The 24,752-nt window shown below is 40.3% G+C and overlaps 1 protein-coding gene across 4 annotated transcripts in view; it reads right to left on the bottom strand.

The window, feature by feature from the left end:
• Nucleotides 1-24,238, bottom strand: part of LOC110293047 (Scm polycomb group protein homolog 1) — a 118,206-nt gene extending 93,968 nt beyond the window's left edge. For all 4 annotated transcript variants that reach the window (XM_029475974.1, XM_029475976.1, XM_029475975.1 and 1 more), the window contains exon 1: nt 24,059-24,238. The gene's annotated coding sequence lies outside the window, so the exon portion shown is untranslated. The remainder of the gene's footprint in view (nt 1-24,058) is intronic.
• Nucleotides 24,239-24,752: the final 514 nt, after the last annotated feature.

Genomic DNA, 24,752 nt, shown 5'->3' with positions numbered 1-24,752 from the left:
CACTTTACAGCACTAGAGCTCCCTTTCACCAACACTTTACAGCACTAGAGCTCCCTTTCACCAGCAGTGCCATGGTTAAGTCTTCTTCATGCAAAACCATTTTTATATAGTAGTCTAAGATCTTCAACATTGATGTTAGTACTAAAGAGAAGTTTTTTAAAGTACAAAAACTATAGGTCCTCATGAAGATAGACAAAGGAACCAGGCATAGTAGAACCTGCCTATTATCATATGGCTTGCAAGGCGGAAAGCCCTTTAAACACACAGCTATGTGGTGCTCACCGCCTTGCACTGATGAGCACAGTACCCCAGACAACACTCCTATTTGCTTTTCCTAGGGCTGCTATACTCAGTAACAGCTCTAGAATGTATCATGCTACAAAGCTGAAATTTGACATCAAGCTGTAGACAGGCCTGCGTGATTTGCTCTAGCAGCCCTAGGAAACTAATAATGATCTTTGTACCTAAAATGGAATGCTGCTCTAACAGTTAAGACTAAGGACTTAATCCTAGAATTAAGTTAAGAGAAGGAGCTGAAAGAGGTTAAGGGTCCTCAATAAAAAAACACTTTGACTTGATGAGACACATGGTTATAAAATCTGAGCACTAAAGGTATTTCTGGTGGGACCTTGGAAGGAAATAAAATACAAGTTATTGGACATCTTCAAGAAATCTCTTATAATAAAGTGGCAGAAAACTTTAAATTGTGTTTGGCAGCTGAGTTTCTTTACAAGGTAAAAGTGATTACCTTGGATGCTTATCTCGTATTACTAACTAAAGTGTGAAAGGGCCTGGAGTCTTCTTGATGCTTAAAGTAAAATATAGAAGACAAATTAAGAAAACAATAAGCAAAAAGGAACCATTAATTGATGACTTGGAAAAATCTCTGCTCATCTAGAGACTGCACTCTGAAAACACAATAAAAACTGAGGCTAGATACTCATTTGTGTGAGTCAGTCAAGTCTCTCATCAGATGGCTTGGATGTACATTATATGGGAAGCTTGACAAAGTTTTGAGAATTTCATACCAGCAGAAACTTCTTCAGACTGGACCAAAGGGGCAGAAATAGAGCACTACAAAGGTATATAGTTTCCAAAGGCAGAGTCACAGATACAGAGTCATAGGCCAATGAGATTTTGGGATGGAAGGATACAGGCATTTTAGCAGCTCAGAAGACACAATTTAACCACAAAATTCTATTCTCTTATCTTGAATGTAATGCCTCCTACAGAATCATGAACTTACTCTAGACCAGTGATACTTTTATCCTCAAGGTCCTGGGCTCATGCCCAGAGGCTTCGGTGAGTTTTTTCTTTAATTTTTATTTTATTTTGATGGAATTACAAGGATGGATGGAGGATATGGAAGGACTGGGAAACGAGTAGGGGATTTACATGATGTAAAATTCCCAAAGAATCAATAAAAAAATTTCTCCTTTTTTTGATGGAACTTTCTCCTGTGACTGCCGTATCACTGTATCTTGGAAGCAGGTAACCTGTCTTCTAGGTTTCACAGAGTCGATTCAGTCTCAGGATGGGCCATATCCAGGGGCTTACTCATGCCAGATTCAAAGTTATTTAGGAAATATGCTGTCTCAAAAACAAAAACAAAAAAGATAGAGGACCAGCTCCTGAGAAACAACATTTGAGGTTATTTTCTGACTTATACAAACTTATGGCATGTGCATGCATGACACATACACAATGTGGAGAAAAAGGAATTCTGCACACACCATTGGTGGGAACGTAGTCTAACCATTATGGGTTGTAAATGAGTACAGTCAAGTTACAGAACTTCCTTATTCTTCATAGATGAAAATCTTCATTATATATAAAATATCACATTTTCTTTTTTCATTCCTCTGTGGACAGACATGGTAGCCAAAATCTTGAAATGTTTTCTATATTTTTTCCTTTAACAGTTTCATGTTTTAGGGCTTATATTAAGATATTTAATTCATTTGAAGTTAAAAAACAGCAATCTACCTTTTTGGAGGAAGGAGGGGCAGAATCTCACTATATCACCCTGGTTGGCCTGAAACGCTCATCATGCTAAGTGAAATAAGCTAGATCCAGGAAGACAAACATCACATATTTTCTCTCATACACAGAATCTAGAGTTTTAAAAAGGTAAGACATGAAAGTATGAACAGCACTATTTGGGCAGAGGGAGGGGTCCTGCATAAAGGGAAAGGGTATAATGGGGACAGAAATGATCTAAGGATATGACATACATGCAAGGAATATCATAACCAATGTACTATTTTATACATTCAATGTATACTTTTTTAAAAAGCCAAACTACCATATGAGACATCTGCCCCAATTCTGAATATACATTTCAAAGATATGTGATTAGCATACCACAAAGATACTTCAATGGCTATGTCCACTGAAGTACTATTCATAAGAGCATATACAGAGAACCAAACTAGGTGCCCATCAGATGAAAGAGTCAAGAAAATATGATATCTGTACTGGCTAGTTTTTGTCAATTTTACAGTCACCTGGGAAGAGGGAAGCTTCACTAAGGAATCGGCTCTATCCGATTCGGTCTGCAGGCAAGTCTCGGGGTGGGGGTGGGCAGTGTTTTCTTCACTGATGGTTAATGTGGAGGGCCCAGCCCAGTATGGGTGATGCTACCCTTGGACTGGTGGTGTTGGACTGCATTAGAAAGCAAGCTGGCCAGTAAGCAGATTTCCTCCATTGTCTCTCTGTGTGAGTCTTACCTTCTGGTTCCACTCTTGAGCTCCTGCGCTTGCTTCCCTGAAAGATGAGCTATAACCTATAAGGTGAAATAAACCCTTTCTTCCCCTAAGTTGCTTCTGATTAGTGTTTTGTCACAGCAACAGAGAATCCAACTAGGATAGGACAGTGTCTTATTTATCCATCCACGTGTGTGTGTGTGTGCATGAGAGAGAATATATTTTTAAGCAATGAAATATGAAATCCTGTCATCTTCATCAAGATAGATGAAACTAGATGATATTTAGTAAGGTAAGACATGCATACACAGAAAGACAAGTACCGCATGTTCTCTCTCATCTGTGCACAAGCCAAAGGTAGGTATCAAACACCACTTTATTTTTTCACAAGGGTCTCTCACTGACCCTGAAGTTCATCAATCAGGCTAGATGTGGGCAAGCCCGGGAGTCCTCCGTCTCTGCCTTCCAGGACTGGATTATAAGTGTGCACCATCACACCCAGCTTTTCCTATGTGTACTGTGAATCTAAATTCAGGTCCTCATGCTTACACACCAAGCATTTTACCTACTGAGCATCTCCCTAGCCCTTGAAAACGTTTTATAGGTCTTTTAAGTTTATCCCATACTTTTCATACAGACAAAATCTTAACTACTCAACTGATGTTGATATACAAAGGTAATAACTATTAAAACATTTTTCAGCACCATATAAACAATTCAAATAAAAAACTATATCTATATATGAAATCATTTTTGTTCACAAGTCAATGTGAGGACATATTCACAATTCTGACAAATAATGACACTGTGTTTTCAATTAAGAAACAATATTATATGATACAAATTGTTTATATTTGTCTGAATGCTTTCTGTTGACCTGCACTTGGCATATTTTTGACACCTACATGTATGACATAGATATGAGAAAATTTATATGACATCCATTTAGCATATACTCTAACACATGAGTCTATCTATAGACTGCAGTTTGTCAGACCCATAAAATGAGTTAACCATTTGGCATATCATTATGAAGAAACATGTTTTAATTACATTTCAAATAAATAGCATCTAATCCTTTATTTGAACAGTTTTAGATTTATGGAAAACTGCATAGATACTTTGTAGTTTCTACTCAGTTTCCTGTTTATAATATCTTGTATCATAATAACATGCATATCTGTTAACATGCATATTGTTAATAAAACAATGCCAAAAGGCGCTCTAACACACCCGGGATCATAGGGTCAGAGCTGAGGAGGACACAATATCTGCCCCAACACCAGAGGTAACTGGGAACTCCGCCTGACCAGTGGCACAGGTTCCTTCCCAGTCTGGGCCAGTGCCCTGAGCAGACCTTGGGCGCCAACTCTAAAGCCAGTCCCACCAACACCCAGAGAAAGCTCCACTCCCAGGCAGTCTAACACGCCCAGGACCACAGAATCACAGGATTCCAGGATCTCAGGAGCTTGGTCACACCAGGATCTTAGGGTCCCAGAGACAGCTTAACTCTCAGGAGCTCTGACACACTTAGAATCTCAGGATCACAGGATCCCAGAATCACAGGATCACAGAGACAGCTCAACTCTGAGGAGTTCTGACACAACCAGGATCACAGGAAGAACAGGCTCCAGTCAGATATAGTGAGGGCAGGTAGCACTAGAGATAATTAGATGGCGAGAGGCAAGCGTAAGAACATAAGCGACAGAAACCAAGGTTACTTGGCATCATCAGAACCCAATTCTCCCACCATAGCAAGTCCTGGATATACCATCACACAGGAAAACCAAGATTCGGATTTTAAAAAATCACTTCTCATGATGATGATAGAGGACTTTAAGGAGGACATAAATAATTCGACCTTAAAGAAATACAGGAGAACACAGGTAAACAGCTAGATGTTCTTAAAGAGGAAACACAAAAAATTCCTTAAAGAATTACAGGAAAACACAATCAAACAGGTGAGGGAAATGAACAAAACCATCCAAGATATAAAAATGGAATTAGAAACAATAAAGAAATCACAAAGGGAGACAACCCTGGAGTTAGAAAACCTAGGAAAGAGATCAGATCAGGAGTCATAGATGCAAGCATCACCAACAGAATACAAGAGATAGAAGAGAGAATCTCAGGTGCAGAAGATACCATAAAAAAACACTGACACAACAGTCAAAGAAAATGCAAAAAGCAAAAAGCTCCTAACCCAAAACATATAGGAAATCCAAGACACAATGAGAAGACCAAACCTAAGGATATTAGGTATAGAAGAGAGCAAAGAGTCCCAACTTAAAGGGCCAGTAAATATCAACAAAATTATAGAAGAAAACTTCCTTAACCTAAAGAAAGAGATGCCCATGAACATACAAGAAGCCTACAGAACTCCAAATAGACTGGACCAGAAAATAAATTCCTCCCGTCACATAATAGTCAAAACACCTAATGCACAAAACAAAGAAAGAATATTAAAAGCAGTAAGGGAAAAAGGTCAAGTAACATATAAAGGCAGACCTATCAAAATTACACCAGACTTCTCACCAGAGACTATGAAAGCTAGAAGATCCTGGGCAGATGACATACAGACCCTAAGAGAACACAAATGCCAGCCCAGGCTACTATACCCAGCAAAACTCTCAACTACCATAGATGGAGAATCCAAAATATTCCATGACAAAACCAAATTTACACAATATCTTTCCATAAATCCAGCCCTACAAAGGATAACAGATGGAAAACACCAACACAAGGAGGGAAACTACACCCTAGAAAAAAAAGCAAGAAAGTAATCTTTCAACAAACCCAAAAGAAGATAGCCACACAAACATAATTCCACCTCTGACAACAAAACTAACAGGGAGTAACATCATTCTTCCTTAGTATCTCTTAACATCAATGGACTCAATTCCCCAAAAAAGACATAGACTAACAGACTGGATATGTAAATAGGACCCAGCATTTTGCTGCATATAGGAAATGCAACTCAGTGACAAAGGCAGACACTACCTCGGAGTAAAAGGTTGGAAAACAAATTTCCAAGCAAATGGTCCCAAAAAACAAGCTGGAGTAGCCATTCTAATATCGAATAAAATCAATTCTCAACCAAAAGTTATCAAAAAAAAAAAAAGATAAGGAAGGATACTTCATATTGGTCAAAGGAAAAATCTACCAAAATGTACTCTCAATTCTGAACATCTATGCTACAAATGCAAGGGCACCCACATTCATAAAAGAAACTTTACTAAAGCTCAAAGCACACATCGCACTCCACACAATAACTGTGGGAGACTTCAACACCCAACTCTCAGCAATGGACAGATCAGGGAAACAAACTAAACAGAGACACAGTGAAACTAATGGAAGTTATGAAACAAATGGATCTAACAGATATGTATAGAACATTTCATCCTAAAGCAAAAGAATATACCTTCTTCTCTGCACCTCAAGGTACTGTCTCCAAAATTGACCATATAATTGGTCACAAAACAGGCCTCATCAGATACAAGAAGATTGAAATAAACTCATGCACTCTATCAGATCACCGCAGACTAAGGGCTAAGGCTGGTCTTAAATACCAATAAAAACAATGGAAAGTACACATACACATGGAAGCTGAACAACGTTCTACTCAATGATAACTTGGTCAAGGAAGAAATAAAGAAAGAAATTAAAGGCTTTTTAGAATATAATGAAAATGAAGATACATACCAAACCTTATGAGGCACAATGAAAGCAGTTGTAGGAGGAAACCTCATAGCTCTAAGTGCCTTCAAAAAGGCACTGAAGAGAGCTCTTCCACTAGCAGTTTGACAGCACACCTGAAAGCTCTAGAACAAAAAGAAGCAAATACACCCAAGAGGAGTAGAAAGCAGGAAAGAATCAAATAGAAACAAAAGGAACTACTCAAAGAATCAACAGAACCAGGAGCTGGTTCTTTCAGAAAATCAACAAGATAGATAAACCCTTAGCCAGCCTAACTAGAGGGCACAGAGACAGTATCCAAATTAATAAAATCAGAAATGAAAAGGGAGACATAACAATGAAATATACCGTTAAATAACTATTCTGTTTGTTGAATGTCAACAGTTGAAAATATTAAAACCATGTTCTACAAACATCATGGAAATATTGTTGATAATTTTTCTCACTGTGCTTGAAATTAGCATTTTCTTTCTTGGGGGTGGGGTCTTTTTCTTTTCTTTTTTTTTTTGTTTTTTTGTTTTTGTTTTTGTTTTTTTGTTTTTTGAGACAGGGTTTCTCTGTGTAGCCCTGGCTGTCCTGGAACTCACTCTGTAGACCAGGCTGGCCTCAAACTCAGAAATCCACCTGCCTCTGCCTCCTAAGTGCTGGGATTAAAGGCGTGCGCCACCACCGCCCGGGAGAAATTAGCATTTTCTTAATGTTTAACTTCAAAGAGTTTTTGCTATTTTGAAATTTTTAAAATATACTTACTGATAAAATAATTTCTCTCCTAGAAACACTGATATTTTTTAAGTAAACTGATTGTTAGACAATGTACACAGATATATAGTGCATTTTAAATATTCTCTCTCTATGTCAGGTAGTATCATGTAAAGGCTTTTAAATATAGTTCTGAATGATTCATTTTTAATATTTTATGCTCTTTTACTATGCTTAACTCCCAAAGAATATTTGTATGTTTTGAAACAATTTAGTATTCAACATTAGATATAGGACTCTCAGTTATGGATAGTATTAAATATTCATTAATGATATTTTTTAGGGTATGAAAGGATATGAATATAAAAGGTGAACAAATTTTTATGTATTATTTGTTTTTCAAAATACTCAATATGATTGTGTGATGTATAAAATGCATTTAAATAAGAAAAATAAACCAATCCTAATAATCTATTAATTTTAAAGCCAATACTCGAGTCACTTTTCCTTAATTTTACCTAACATACTCTTTTTGTTCCAAGATGACACCCAAGTGATTATAATATATTTAGTTGTTCTATTTTCTTAAGCTTGGCTTGATAACTTCTCAGACTTCCTTTTTTTTTTTCTTTTTAATCATGTACACATTTTTGAAGAGTACCAAGCCGCTCTTTCTCAGCCTGGTCTCCAGCTAGGATTTGTTTGATGCTCCTGTCGTGAGCTGAAGAGACTAGGGTTATAGGCTTGTTAAGGAAGGACACTGGAGTGAGGTTCATCTCACCTGGATAAAAACTGCAACAGGTGAGGGAGCGCCATCTCTCTCTGGAGCACCAGGCACATGTGGTGAAAAGTACTGCTAAAGTACCAAGCATTGTTACAGTTCTGTTAAAACTGATTAAATCTGGGAACTAGAATGATGACTTAGTCTATAAAGTGATGACTGCACAAGCATGAGTTCTTGAGTTTGAGCCCCTGCATACAGGTAAAAGCTGTGTGTGGTGGTATGTACCTGCAATCCCAGTGCTGGGAAAATAGAGAGGGGAGAATCCTTAGAGCTTGCTGCCTAGCCAGTCTAGTCAAATCTGTGAGTTTCAGGTTCAGTGAGAAACTCTCAAAAAATTAGGTAGAGGGTCAATTGAAGAACACACACAAATTAATATCTGGCTTATATACATGCATGCATTTTCTAATACATATACATACACAGGCATACACATAAAGTATCTACTAAAGTTACAATGTTGGTAAGTTCTTTCTGATTTTATTGCAGGGGCTAGAGAGATAGGTCAGTGGTTAAAAACACCAATTGCTTTTCCAGGCCATCAAAGTTCAGTTCTAGGAACCCATAAGGCAGCTCGAAATGGACTGCAACTCTAGTTCCAAGGGATCCGATACCTTAGTCTGGCATCTGCAGGCACCAAACTCACAAGTGATATACATACATACATACAAAACATCCACACACATAAAAACTAATGTAAAAAAAAAAGATCTTCTTGTAAGCATTCCTGATGGATGTTCACTTTACTGTAAATGAAAAAAGATATTACAGGATGGGGCAATGTAACCCTATGATTGAATTCTCTGTTGCTTCCTTGACTGCTGAAGGGAGGCTCAAACAGCCAGCCAGACTACTCTTCAAGGAACACCAGCTGTTTCCAACACCCCATGGATACTTTGAAAAAACTGAGTAAGGACTAAAGCTGATTGCTCTGGCTCCTGAAGGTACAGCCTTAGCCAGGGCTGTTTGAAACAGTTTGTCTTTTTGGTATAACAAGCCTCAGTAAACACTAGATGACCCTGTAACCATTTCCAACAAAGGCAGAAGGAACATTTTTTTTTCCTGGTGGGACTATTGTGGCAGGTGCTAAAAAGACATTGATTCAATTGTTGTAAAACAAACCTTCATCTGAATGCCAGGTTTGCTATGATTGGTGAGAACACCCATTTTCTGGCTATATAAGCAAGGAGTTTGGTTACTTGGCTGAGAGACAACTCCTCTGCCACTGGAAAATTAGGCACAAGTAAAAGCTTCTTGGGTGGCCTTGTGTACTTCTAGTTGTGGGGCTGAGCTAGTATCAGGAGGGAGAAGGAGCAGAGAAAGTAGAGCAGCAGTGGCAGCAAGACAGCAGAAAGGCAGACAGAGGAGCAGCCAGGACTCTGAGCTGCAAAAGCTGATCTGCCTGTATGGACAGGACCACAAGACTGGTGGTCAAGTGCAGCACACACAGCAATGGCATCAATAGTAGCTAAAAAGCATCAGTAGTCACCTCTTGAGCAGGAGCAACTGGAAAGACGTCATAGTAACAAGAGGGAACTGAAAAATCAAGAAGCCATCTAGGGCAGACACAGGGAGAATGGCAGAAAGAGAAAGAGAAAGAGAACAGAGTTGAGGCTGACAAAGAACTGAAGAATATAAGAAACTGAGACGAGAAGCTGCACGCCCCCTAGTCACTTGAAGAGTTCCTGAGAGCTGACAAGCCCTTAGGAACAAGCCAGAGGTCTCAGACACCTCAGGCCAGGAGCTGTAAAACTGACAACCGCCAAGGGCTAGGGACTCTCCATTTCCCAGGCCAAGGAGGGAGCTGGACTACTGTAGAGCTGAGGGCCTGGCTTCCTGAAGCCTGCAGGAAAGCTGTAACACTAGAAGGTACTTTCTGCCTGCTGCTTCTCTACCTGCCTACTGCCTTGTCCTCTGGGGTCAAATGCCAACTGGCACCATGCCAAAGACTAACACTTGAGCTTTGCTTTGCCTAACCACTGCTTCTAACCTAAAAGAACAAAAGGGCCCCAGGCAGGGAACTGTAACAAAGTCACCAAGGGAAAAACCATCTCCTCCTCCTTTGTATCATTAGAGTTTGTAAGTGACAGGTTGAGATGGGAAAGCAGATCCAGACCAAAGGTTGACAGAGTACAGAAATTAAAACATCAACATGGACTCTTCTAAAAAGGAACATACATTTTTCTCAAATTCAAAAATCAACCTCAAGCTGAAAAAAATGACTCAGTTGGTATAGTGCTTGCCATGAAGCAAGCTGTAATCCCCAGAACCCAATTTTTTAAAAATAAGCCAGATATGGTAATGTGAACTGGTAATCTTAGCAGTTACTGGAAGGCTAAGGCAGGAAGAGGCCCTGCAGGGTGCCAGCTAGCTGGCCAGCCTAGCCTACTAATGGAGCTCCAGATCCATGAAAACCTGTCTCAGAAATAAGGTGGACAGTGTTCCTGAGGTGTTCCTCTGGCCTCCATATGCATGCACCACCTGCATGGGCACCACCACAAGCAGAAAGAATCTTGATTGATTTACTGAAGCAATTCATTCTTCTACTTAGATGTTAATCAATTTTCTGTCATTCTAACAAATACCTGAGACAACCTACTAATGAGGAGAAAATATTTATTTTGGATCAATTTTAGAGAATTCAACTCACATTCAATTGGCCCTGTCATTCTGGGCCCGAGGTAGATCAGCATTGTAGCAGCACAAAGCTGTCAACCTCATGATGGAAAACAGGAAAAAAATGAAAGAAGATACTGAGGTCCCACTATTGCTTTTGAGAGCATGTCCCCAATAGCCCAGAGACTTCCCATTAGACCCATATTTTTTTTTAAAGATTTATTTATTTATTTATTTATTTATTGTACCAGAAGAGGGCATCAGATCTCATTACGGGTGGTTGTGAGCCACCATGTGGTTGCTGGGATTTGAACTTCAGACCTCCGGAAGAGCAGTCGGGTGCTCTTACCCACTGAGCCATCTCACCAGCCCTAGACCCATATTTTAAAGGTTCCAATAGCATCTAAAAGCACCAACCTAGAGACCAAATCTTTAACGAATGGGCCTTTTGTGGGGGCATTTAAGACCCAAAATTATAGCATCAGAATTCTAGTTTGTCTATACTGTTTGATGAAATAATATATACTCAATAAACATATATGTGTTAACTAACTATCATAAATCAACTTAGAAAGTCCTAAAATTATAGAACGCTGCTGGGGACAGTGTACATGGAGTTAAGCCAAGCTGGCCTGTGTTTGAAACTGTGTCCTAGCATACATTTCTTAATTATGGCCAAATATCAAAGGCAGTGGAAACCCCTGGAGCTGGAGTTACAGAAGGCTGTGGGTACTGGCAACTGAATTCAGATCTTCTATAAGACAAATGCCCACTCTTAATCCCTGAACCATTTCTCCTGACCCCAATTTCCAGATTGTTAAACTCTGCTTTGAAGTTCTTTCCATCTTCTCAGTGGCAAAGCATCTAAGGCTGAAATGTTCTTGAGAGTATCCAGAAGCCCTTGACTTTGTCTTGAAATCCACTAAAAACAAAAGGATAAGTTCTATTTTTGTTAAAAATCAGAAGATAAAGAGTAAACAAAATTATCAATATCAATCCTGATTAGCTAAGAGAAACTATAATTACAGTCTTCAAAGGATAAAAATTCCTTTCTTCATGTTGATACGCCAAGCACTTAAAAATGGAGATCTCTTTTGAATAATATCGGACTCTATCATCTTGTTAATTAATAGGAGTATAATCACCAGGCCAGAGAAGTGCTAGGAAGCTGAATGATTAGGATTCTGAGAGCAGTACCTCCATTATTTTGGTGTCCTGTACTTAAAGCAAATGACTTTTTTTGAAAAAGTGAAATGCTGTTTTAATATTTTTGTTTTGACTACCTTGGGTTTTTCATACTGATAACTATTCTTGTTTAACTTATTGTTGTCCCCTTGACATTCAAAACACTTTTTCCTACCGATTTTGTTTATAAGTTTATTGATCATATACACCGACTGTGGTCCCAGGCATTAGCCAACCTGGTGACCTTGAGCAGACTGTCTAAGTTCTATGCAACTGTTAGGTGCCATACAGATAAATGCTGTTGTACCTGTTCTTCCTCTTAACCCCTTCTCTCAAGGCATTTCAACACTATTCCATTCAAAGGGGTCTTTATCTCTTCCTATGGGGAGCTATCTTTTCATTAGCTCTTTCTCAAGAGTTCATATGTTGTTCTCACTACAGAAACGTGCAGAGGTCTCCATCTTCTGCCTTGGCAGACTGCTGTTCTCACTTTTGTATTCTGATACTAATTTGAATGTATTTCAACCAAAGCATTTGTTATGCTAGATTCAAAGAGTTTAGATAATTTAATACAGCCTGTATTAGGCTATTACAGACCTACAAAACCAGAAATTTTATATGATTCAACTTAATTATATCTCTTTATACTTCTGCTATCTTTTTTGCCATACTATACTCATAAAGAAGAGCTATATATTGATGTTTAAAACACAACTGTTGAGATCATATTTTTAAGTATAATGGATTGATACATATATTCACTACACAACTGAAATACAACTTAAGCTTTATATACTTATTTTCTGAAATTTACTCTATACTCAAATTTTTGTGAGATTTACAAGTTCATCTTCATTATCATATGTAATTATATTAGGTAAAGTGTCAATATTTTAATTTTTGTTTTGTTTTTTGAGACAGGGTATCTCTAGGTAGCCCCTGGCTGTCCTAGAGCTCAATATATAGACCAGGCTGGCCTCAAACTCACAGAAATCCACTTACCTCTGCCTCCTAAGTACTAGGATAGCATGTGCTATCATGCCTGATCTTATTTTTATTTTTTTGCTATAATCATGTGTGAATATTTTTGTATGTTTCATTTTTCTGTTTTTTAATGATTTATTTTTGAGATTATAATATTACATTATTTCCTCTCTCTTCCCTCCTACTTACCCTTACTTACTCCCTTTCAAATTAATATCCATTCCTCATTAATTCTTGTTACATACATATATGTATAATATGTATACATAAATACAACCTGCTTAGTCTGTATAATGTTACACATATGTATGTTTTCCGAGCTCACCATTCCATATTGGATAACCAATTGATGTCCTCTTTCTTGGGAAAGACTCTCCCATTCTCAGCATTCCTTACTTGTCTGTAGTTCTCTGAGTAGGGTGGGAGTCTTTTAGCTTTCCCTACTCCTTTACCTACCATCTTACCCCTCTGGCCCTTTAGCATGTCTATTGTTGTTCCTATTCAGCTCATGTTTAGGTAGCCATGCCGGTGAGGCTTTAGGGTGTAACATTTTACTTTCAACAGGTGTAGCCAAATTGTTTTCTGCTGTGGTTGTGTAATTTCTAGTCTCACCAACAGTATCCAAGAGCTCTTTTAGCTCTTCTTCATCTCCACTAAAGATTTATTTATTATTATACATAAGTGCACTGCTGCTGTCTTCAGACACCCCAGAAAAAAAGGCATCAGATCTCATTGCTGATGGTTGTAAACCACCATGTGGTTGCTGGGATTTGAACTGAAGACCTTCGGAAGAGCAGTCAGTGCTCTTAACCGCTGAGCCATCTCTCCAGCACTCCACTAACTTTTGATATTTCGAGGCTTCATTTTTGCCAATTTGACAGGTACAAAATGGCATCTTGTAAGAATTTAATTTGTCCAAATGGTTAATAAACATTTGGTCTGTCTTATCTGTGTACTGGTTGATCTTGTTTTAATCCACTAAAAGGGATTTTTATTATTGTACTAATATTGGCTATTCTATGACTTATCTTTTAATTTTCTTAATTATGGTATCCATCTTTATCATAGTCTACTGACTAGTTTTATGTCAATTTGACACAAGCTAGAATGAACAGAGAGGAGGAATCCTTAGTTGAGAAAATGCCTCCTTAAGACCCAGCTGTAAGGTATTTTCTTAATTGGCAATGAATGGAGAAGGATCCAGCTTATTTTGTGAGTGGTGCCACCCCAAGGCTGGTGGTCCTGAGTTCTATAAAAAAGCAGGCTAAGCAAGTCATGAGGAGCAAACCAGTAAGCGGCATTCCTCTATGGCTTCTGCCTCCAAGTTCTGACCTGTGTGAGTCCCTGCCCTCAATGCTTTTGATGATTTCCTGTTATATGGAACTATGAGCAAAATAAACCTTTCCTCCCCAGGTTGCTTTAGGTCATGGGACTCTATCACAGCAATAGTAACTATAACTAAGACACATGGATCATAGCAGTGTCTCAACTCTAGTATTTATTAGATACAAATAAATATTAGACACAAATATTTGTTAAACTGATGAACAAATGAAGGCCTGTAAAAATGCCAACAACAACAACAATGTGTCTAAACTCAAATAAATATTCTCTTACTTTGGGATTATGACCTTTATATAAGTGTTTATACTCCTAATTATTTTATTTTATTTTATTTTTGGGGACAGGATTTTTCTACATAACCCTGGCTGACCTGTAATTTGCTTTATTTTTGAAGAAACAAATGTAATATGATTTGGAAACTTTCTGGAACAGTGAAATACTACAAAATCAGAATTGGAAGTCTAAACTTCTAAATTATCTGTTTATGAATGAATATATTGACTTTTCTGTTTTCTCTCATACTTCACAGGACACAACAGTTAAAACAGTCTCATTGTTTCTAACATGTCCACCATGTTGGAGTGTCCCAGAGGAATGTTTATATAAGTGTTTTAGGATTTCTACTGCTGTGATGAAACACTGATCAAAAGCAACTTGGGATGGCAGGGTTTTTAGTTCGTCCTACCCTTTCTTATCATGGAACATTATCAAAGTAAGTCAGGGCAGGGCCTGGAGGCAGGAACTAGTGGAGAGGCCATGGAAGGATGCTGCTTATTGGCTTGCTTACTATGGTTTGTTCATCCTGCTCTCTTCTTCCACCAAGGATTACCTACCCAGGGGTGGCACTGCCCATCAATCAAGAAAATGCACCATCAGCTTGCTCACAGGACAATCTGGTAGGAGTATTTTCTCAACTGAGGTTCCCTCTTACCAAATTATTCACTCTAGGTTGTGTTAAGCTAACATAAAACTAGCTAGTACAATAAGGATGGTGTAAAGTGACTCTAATAAAACATTCTAAGAAAGCACCTGGGAATGAGGCTAGAAGCCAAGCTGCAAAAACCATGCAGATAAAATGAAAATACATGTATATGCTTCCATTTTAAAAAATGGATAACAGCCTGGCGTGGTGGTGCATGCCTTTAATCCCAGCAGTTGGGAGGCAGAGGCAGGTGGATTTCTGAGTTCAAGGCCAGCCTGTTCTACAGAGTGAGTTCCAGGACAGCCAGGGCTACACAGAGAAACCCTGTCTCAAAACAAACAAACAAACAAAAAAGTGGATAACAATTATAATCAACAATGAGGGCAAAAAATACAGCAGCATTTGTAAACATCAAAAATTAAGAAAATTAATCCATGAAGACTATCAGGAGAACCACCATGAGGCTCAATAATACACACCAAGTTTTTAGAAAGCAGTCGAAGAGGCAGTGAGCTGCTCTGATCAAAGCAGAGTGTCCCGAGACCTGGTTTTGAGGAGTCATTCTGACCCTTCGTAGCTGTTCACAATTGGGCACATCATCTTCTGCATCTGCACTTCAGCTTCTTATCAGAAAATCCTGTTGACAATGTCTGGCTTCCCATTATTAGGATTAGTACATACTTCAAATTTAAAAAGGTGTACACAACATCTGTCAATATTCTGCAGTTATAATCATTGTCCCTTCCCCACATCTTCTACCTCTCTACTGTGACCTGAAGCACCCCCATAGCCAAAGTGGACATTAACTGCTCTGAAGGTAAATTGCTAGTGCTGTTGTAACAAGTGCCAAAAACAAGGCCACTTAGTGACCGAGGGAGATATGGCTGGCAGCTGTTTGTGAAGCTGCATATGGGTACCTAAACATAGGCTAACACTCTCAGGACTACAGAAGGGTTTGAGTCCTAAGAATGCAGGTGCACTTAAAACAAGTGAGCAGTTGCTTGTTAAGAGAATGTAATGGAGCGGCAGGCAAGAGAAGAAAGACTACATACAGGGATGTAGCCAGCAAGGTAACACTGAACACTGAAGGGCACTGAGTCCCAAGGGAAAAGAAATGTTTTAGGGAAGAGAATAATCATGAAAGTAAAATACTGCTGAGGCACAGACCTGCTGCCTTTCATACACTTGCCCACTTCAGCACCAAGGAGGAAACTGATGATCTTGACTAGAGCAGTTCCCAGGCCTCTGCCACCTTACTGTGGTGACTAGAATGAATTCCAAAACCTTTAAATCGGTTTAATTTTTGAAATAGGAAGGCTATTATTTCTTGAGTACTTAGGAAACTGATACAAGCAGCAACAATAAACTAATATATACATTAATGTAATATACGATGTACAGAGCTCCTTCACATACATTATGAATTTTTTAAAAACTAACAGAAATCTTGAGGTTCTATAGCACCCAACAGGTAGTACTACTATGCTTATTTTCAGATTAGGAAACTGAACCTTATTAATTCAAGACATGGTGAAAACAAAAAGTGAGGACCTGCAAGATGGCTCAGCATCTGAAGGTGCTTGCTGCCAAGCCTGATGACATGAGTTTAAATCTCAGGACCTTTGACCTTCACATGTGCACCAACACACACACACACAACTCACACACCTAAAATAACAACAACAACAACAACTTGTTTGTATAAAGAGTAAGCAGTTTACAAGATTTATTTCATTGATAAGATTTATATACATACGTGTGGTGTGTGTGTGTGTGTGTTTGTGTAGGCATCAGAAGAGAGAAAAAGGTTAGACAACAGGAAAAGACAGGGCTCAGAGATTTAGCTTAGGCAAACAGAAGATGTAGAAAAACTTATGTAATTTAAAGCAACTTTGTTACAAGGAAAATAAAACAAATATCTTTTTCATGGTATCTACGTTTTTAAGCAGTTGGCCATATGTTGAGACTGAGAAGAGGAATTAAAAAGGTCAGAAGCCTGAAAAGAGAGTGGTTTTTGTTTGTTTGTTTTATCCCAAGACATGATAGAAAATAGGACAAAAAAGTAAGCATGCAGTAAAGGCCCAGTGGCAGCAATCAGTCACCAGTGTGGTTTGTCTCAGGTTGGGTAACACTGATGCAGACAAGGAAAGAGGTCAGTCTGAGTCAACAGGTTTATGACTTCAGCCATCAGGGACAGAAAAATGGAGCATGGTACTAGAAGATAATGGCAAGAGGGTGAATTTTAAAAGTATGCTAAAAACAATTGACCTGGAAAGGGAAGGAGTGATAAGGTCAAGATATGATCTAATGAGGATAATCAAAGGCCATCAAAGGAGAAATTCTAAACAAAGCTAGTCACTTTCATTTATCATTTCAGAGGTGGGCCAGCTCTAGATGATAAAAGATAAAACCAATGTTTGGGAGAAAAATAATTCATGTGAACACTGAAGTCACTCAGAATGAAGAGAGTAAGGTTAAAGAGAGACCGTGGGTGCCATACCCTAAACAATAAGGAAGGCCTAAGAAGGTAAATCTAACACCTATTCCAGAAAACCAGAGGCATTTAACACGAAGGAAAAGACATGGTCTGGAAATAGTCTAAATAAATAATTAGAAAAATTAGTTATCCTCAATTCTCCCATTTAGATGAATGTAGATGAGCTATATATTAAAGGGTTACAGAACAATCAATATCCTCGCCAAGACTCAATAGGCACGCACAGCACCACCAATGAAATGGTCAACAACACAGGAAAACAGGAGCTTGGAAGAACATGTAAAAATGCTTAAGAAGAGAATAAAGCTTAGGAGAAAGACGAAGAGGAAGTCAGGCCAAACAAGAATAATAATACCAAAAATGACAAATGACTAAAGAGGCTGAGAGACCAAGAGTTTCTGGGTTTATCCAACCATAAGGTTATCAAAACAATTAGCTGCAGAAGGTCCTTGATAGCTAGAGTTAGCATTAAAGCTTTGTCCAAGGTATCAATTTCAGATAAGGAAAGAGGGACCCAACATTTCAGTGTCTTATGTGACCAACATCTACCAAGAATTTACTTTCTTCAACCTTACAGCTATACCTTCCCTCATTTTATAAAAAAGCTGAATGTCTGAGAATCAAAGTGACCGCCTCTGTGCAGTTAATACCTAGCAACAATGAGAGCTCTGGGCTTTGTTTTAACTCTAAGTCAGCATGATGGGAAAGAGAATTTTTTACCAATAGAATCCAGTGTTTGACTGAGCCTATCTACCAAGTAAGGTCCTTTCAAGGATTAAACTACAGCTTCAAAACAGACCATAACAGTTACTTTGTTAATCTGAAATTCGCCTACAGGAGGACTTATTTTCGAAGAGGAATTTATTTACTTCAAACAAAAATTTGAACTTCTGGAATAGAACAGCAATGGCTTGTGCTGTAAGATCGAGAATCAACAAATGGGACCTCATAAAATTGCAAAGCTTCTGTAAGGCAAAGACACCGTCAATAAGACAAAAAGGCCACCAACAGATTGGGAAAGGCTCTTTACCTATCCTAAATCAGATAGGGGCCTAATATCCAATATATATAAAGAACTCAAGAAGGTGGACTCCAGAAAATCAAATAACCCCACTAAAAAATGGGGCTCAGAGCTAAACAAAGAATTCTTACCTGAGGAATACCGAATGGCAGAGAAGCACCTGAAAAAATGTTCAGCATCCTTAATCATCAGGGAAATGCAAACCAAAACAACCCTGAGATTCCACCTCACACCAGTCAGAATGGCTAAGATCAAAAATTCAGGTGACAGCAGATGCTGGCAAGGATGTGGAGAAAGAGGAACACTCCTCCATTGTTGGTAGGATTGCAAGCTTGTACAACCACTCTGGAAATCAGTCTGGCGGTTCCTCAAAAAATTGGACATAGTACTACCGGAGGATCCTGCAATACCTCTCCTGGGCATGTATCCAGAATATGTTCCAACCGGTAAGAAGGACACATGCTCCACTATGTTCATAGCAGCCTTATTTATAATAGCCAGAAGCTGGAAAGAACCCAGATGCCCCTTAACAGAGGAATGGATACAGAAAATGTGGTACATTTACACAATGGAGTACTACTCAGCTATTAAAAAGAATGAATTTATGAAATTCCTAGGCAAATGGATGGACCTGGAGGGCATCATCCTGAGTGAGGTAACTCAATCACAAAAGAACTCACATGATATGTACTCACTGATAAGTGGATATTAGCCCAGAAACTTAGAATACCCAAGATATAAGATACAATTTGTGAAACACATGAAGCTTGGGAAGAACAAAGACCAAGGTGTGGATACTTTGCCCCTTGGAATTGGGAGCAAGGCACCCATGGAAGGAGCTACAGAGACAGAGTTTGGAGCTGAGACGAAAGGATGGACCATCTAGAGACTGCCATACCCAGGGATCCATCCCATAATCAGCCTCCAAACGCTGACACCATTGCATACACTAGCAAGATTTTGCTGAAAGGACCCTGATATAGCTGTCTCTTGTGAGACTATGCTGGGGCCTAGCAAACACAGAAGTGGATGCTCACAGTCAGCTATTGGATGGATCACAGGGCCCCCAATGGAGGAGCTGGAGGAAGTACCCAGGGAGCTGGGGGGATCTGCAACCCTATAGGTGGAACAACAATATGAACTAACCAGTACCCCCCAGAGCTCTTGTCTCTAGCTGCATATGTATCAAAAGATGGCCTAGTCTGCCATCAGTGGAAAGAGAGGCCCATTGGTCGTGCAGACTTTATATGCCTCAGGACAAGGGAACGCCAGGGCCAAGAGGTGGGAGTGGGTGGGTGGGGGAGTGGGTGTGGGAGGGTGTGGGGGACTTTTGGGATTTACATTTCAAAATGTAAATGAAATAAATACCCAATAATAAAAAAAATTGAACTTCTGAATTAATGTGTACAAATGAACACATAGTGAACTGATGTAGGTAGAGAGGATGGACGTACAACCTATCGCTCACTAATGTATCTGGAACCAATTCCAAATTTGATAGCGTCAAGGCTCTCACAGAAAAGCTCAGTCCATTTCTCGAGCCACATAGCCCACTGCTGACTTAAACAAATACCCAAATTTGTGTCAAATCTAATTAATTTGAAATACTGATAGAGTATACTTGGTATCGAGACATAATTACTATTTAATCTACTGAAATATCTCCAGGGCCCAAAGAAATGTATCTTGAGTGTGAAGACTAAACTTATTTCCAAATGTTGAAAGTGCCTGCTCTTCCCTACTGTTCGTTTAGTCCTTCGGATAAAAGAATACTTACTGTATTCAGCCTAATAATTTGGTAAGTGTGGGGGGAAAAAGCTTTATTTCTGCAAGCACAGCGTAAGCCCATTAACAGTAAAGACAAGAAAATTAACATTTACTTTACTTATATAAAGAGCCAATTGCTTTTCTAGTGCTTCTTATGTTTTTTATGGAAACTTTGAAGTAAGTTTATGAAATAAACTATGAAACTATGAAATAAGAATTTATTTTTTTTTTATTTATTTATTTTAATATTTATCAGGGTATTTACAGGCATAAGGTTAGAAATAGCAGAGCCTAGATGTGAATCCTGGTGTTTCTAAATCCAAAGCCTAGACTCTTTCTTCTGGATTGTCCCAAAACCATGGGTTAATCTCACTGCTTTATCTAATTGTTTCCTACTTACCTACAAGCAACAGAGAAAAATCCCTTTGTCATTCATTATATATGGGCAGAAAAGATTCAGTATATGGTATGTTTCCTTATTTTCAAGACTCAAAAAAGAGTCTTGGTGCAAACAATATTTGATGTGAGCCCTAAATAAAAATGAAGAGATGAGAACCCTGCCTGCAAGAAGAAAAGGTAAAAACCCTGACTTATCCACTCCTGCATTTAAAAGTCCTCCTCTGAGGCTTGTGCCATCTGGCAGTACCACTTTCTGCCCGACTGCCTCCTGTGTCATCTACCACCTCAATTAATCCTTTATCTTTACTGCACCTGGGTCACAATCTTCCTCTTTTCCTCATCCCATCATCCTAAATCACTCTGCTGTCCTCACAGCTCCGCCATACTCCACTTCAATGACCTTCGCTTCTGCTGTATTTCACTTAGCTTTCCCGCACACACACATATACATGCATATCTAGTTGTCACCTAGAACAGTTCCACATCAGACAACTTTATTATTTATAATAATAAACTAATATTTTATGTCCTAGCCACAATTTATTTTCTTCCACATTACTTCCATTATGTTTGTCCCCTGGTCTAACTCAAAAAATTGCTAAATCTAAAAATAAGAATAAACCCATCTCCAAGTGTTTCCTGTTTCAATTAATGACACCCTCCTCCTATAGTCATCCAAGCCTAAGACCTGAGTACAACATGAATTATTCCCTCATACACATAAGACCTCATAAGCTTTCTCAAACTCATTTCTTACTTTTTCATCTCTGTGACCATTTTTAAAGTTACTTCAACCATGTCTACTTTTTTTTTCTTTTAGTAAGCCTTTCAGTGATTAAAGAACACCCTCCACTGAATTAATTTCACAATATTTATATATACAAGGTCCACCATGACACAGTCTTTGCCTGGCTGGACCTTCATAATTTACTATATTTTATCTCTACTGTTACATTATTGGCAGTCACAAAGTGTTGTGGGTTTTGTGGGGGTCAATCCTTTTCTCATACTTTTCCTTTATTTGTTCTATTTTCTCTAAGGCATATTCTACTCCTCTTGGTCCTCTTATCACCAGAGCCTCAGCTCATCCCTCCCCATAGCCTTCCCTCAAAGCCTGGCTAGTTCAAAAGCCCTCACTCTCCATGCAGTGCTTAACTTTTATTGAGCTAGCCTGTGTAAGGACCACATTGGTCCAGCTCCACAATGATTAGAAATGTCTCACTTATCTGTGAGTCCAGTCTAGACCATACATAACTCAATGCCTGACACAGGGTAGTATATAAGTATAAAGGTTACAATACAGCAAGTTTAAATTTCATTGTAATGTTCATACCAGTTTTCCCAGTTTTGAACCCTTACCCTGGAGGGTTCAGAGACTTCTATGCAGTTCTGTACAGAATGGCGCCATATAATTATTTAACAAGTTACACAAAAGTGAAACAGTGTTTGCACAAACTAACATACCAGAAATTAAAATCTGACATGTGTGGAGCTGGTGAGAAAGCTCAATGTTTAAGATCATGTATCTCTCTTCCAGAGGAACCAAGCCTAGCTCTTAGCACCCAACTGTTATCTTACAACTGTCTATAACTCCAGCTGTAGGGAAATCTTATTCCTCTGGCCTCCATGGACAACTCAAAAAAAAGCAATACCTTTAAATTTTTGACATATGTGCTACAAATTTTAAAACCACTAACCAATTCAAAAAACAAAGACATAAGTACAAAGATAAACACAGTTCTGACTGCTGGTATGCGCTTGCCTTAGTTACAAAAACAGTGAAACTTTGCTCAGATCTTGAATGAGGTCCCAGACACAGATCTTAGCATTTTATCTACAAAGCCATCACTTCTCTAATGGGCTTAAGAAATTACTTGCTTGCAGGGATGCTTAGGCAAAGGTCTAAAAAACTAGTAAAAGATCCGTTTTAAGTACTTTAACCCTACGTACCACCAAGGCTAAGTGACTTAAAAAGAATTAAACTTTAAAAAAAAAGGAATGATTTTTTAATGAGCAACAGAAAGTGTTTTTTTCACAGCAAGTTGAGGCCTTCTGCTGGCAGGAAAAAAAAGCAGAGTTCATTGTCATAAGGCAGTTCTCTCTCCAAGCAAATATTAAATTGCAGTTTGGCACCAATCTAGATCTCAGTCCTTTTTAGAGCAAAAATAATAAGCTCTTTTATCTGCATGATATATTACACTGTACAATCTTTTGATATACATTAGCTCATTTGATGAAGTGTTCAATTTTTCAAAGGAAGAGAAACCACAAAACAGGATGATCTCTTTTAGCTTGGGGGAACACATGCTACCACTACACAGCTTTTCCCGCTCCACTCCCAACCCCCACCCGCTAAGTTCAACGCAGTACGAAAATGAGGAAGGGAGAGTGCTTTTTATTTAAGGTCAGTCCTTTAGGGTCAAAGCTCTTCCCTTAGAAATGATTGAGCTTGGTCTCTCTGCTCACAAGAAGCTCTTCTGTGGGGGCAGTATGGGCAAACCAGTGCTCATCAAAGGAGCGGATCAAAGACCAGAGTAAAGAAAAAGACTAAAGGAATTGGGAGTTAGCCAAAATAAGACTCAGGGGACACGATTACTATCTTCACTCTTAACAGCTGCCCAAGAGGGAAACGAAGCAGAAAGACGAGAGACAGCCGTTCCTTTCTACCTATAACCAAATCCATCCAGGGCCAGTCTGGCCGGTCTTACTTTGGAAAGGTTATCAGGATTAGGACGGAGAGCCGTCCTAAAAGGTCCGCCAAATTATTAGGGTATTATTTGGAATTTTAAAAGATAACTTCCATCCCGAATAGGATAAGAGTAGGGGGACCCTGGATGACTCTCAGATCTCTTCGCTTTGGGGTATGTTTTGGGGTTCACCTATCTCCCTGGGAACTCCTTCCCCTGCTGTGGTCTAAGGTTGTCCGCCGCTCCCTGTCTCAGGTTCGAAACCTGCTGTAGCTGCCAGGTGCTGGCCCGGCTCCAGACAGGTGACACATGTGAGTCCCCCCACCCACCCCCAGCCCCGGGACCCCTGAAGAAAGCTCCAAGCCCACGGTGTCCACGACCCCCGGTGCTCCGCTGCTGGGACCCAGGCGAATCTCTCTGGCGACGCGTCCCACCAGCCCGAAAGAGCCCCCGCACTGGGCCCGAGCCAGGCTTCCCGGTTCCGCCCCAAGCCCTGCTCCCGGCTCGGAAGGGGCCCTGTGCGGGGACTCGCGCGCCGCGCCCCCGGCCGACCCCGGCGCGTCAGGCCGCCGCCGGACACTGGGCCCGAGCAGATGCGGAGCAGGCCGCCGGGGTTTGGGCCGGGTTGACACGGCCGCCCGAGGGCCGCGGACACAGACACCAGGGTCACCGGGCGGGGACTCGCTCCGGCCCGTGGCCGTAAGGCGGGCCTTGAGGGGCCCGGGCCGGACCGGGGGTGGCAGCGAGGCGCTTACCTGAGGGCGACAGCGGCGCGGGGCGCGGGCGGCTCACTCACTCCCTTCCAGCCGCCATGTTTCCGCTGCGCAGGGAGCGAGCGAGGACGCCGGCAGGGGCGGGCGACGGCTCTGGAGAGCGGTTCGGCTGAGGCGGCGGCGGGAGGCGGGGGGCTCCACGGAGGCGGCGGCGGCGGCGGCGGCCGAGGGGCGGGGGGCGGGGGCGAGAGCTGCCCAGCCCCGCCCGCCAGAGACTCCTGCCGCGAGGTGGCGCGCGCCGCGGCCGTTGAGTTCTCTCTCGCGCGCGCGCGGGGCGGCGGGAAGGGGCGACCCCGCTCGCGCCTTCCCGCCTCGCGACCGCCAGCCCTTAAAAAAAAAAAAAAAAAAAAAAAAAGGGACCCACTGGATTGCTCGCGTCTCTCAGACAAGTGAATGACGTCCTCTGAGGTCCCAGGTTCGAATCCCGTTGGCCCTCAGCCCTCACCCAGCTGGTGGCCGGCTGTGATCTTAAAAGAGTTCCTTCGCACCTTTAGTCTTTCCAATGCGCAGGCGGGAGGAAAACTGCTATGAGGAGAAAACCAGTGCGCCCCAAAAGGTGCAACAGGACTAACAAAAGCAGGCCTTCTCTTTTGCCCCGGAGTAGGCTTTGAATGTTAGCGTGCTAGGTACAGTGGCCTGGGTCCTTCCAGTGTTGCTACCCCACCCCACACACAAT

This window comes from Mus caroli, chromosome 4 (genome assembly GCF_900094665.2).
Source record: "Mus caroli chromosome 4, CAROLI_EIJ_v1.1, whole genome shotgun sequence".
In the NCBI taxonomy this organism is placed as follows: Eukaryota; Metazoa; Chordata; class Mammalia; order Rodentia; family Muridae; genus Mus; species Mus caroli.
The sequence above is the reverse complement of the archived record's forward strand: the minus strand, read 5'-3'. Positions and strand labels throughout refer to the sequence as shown.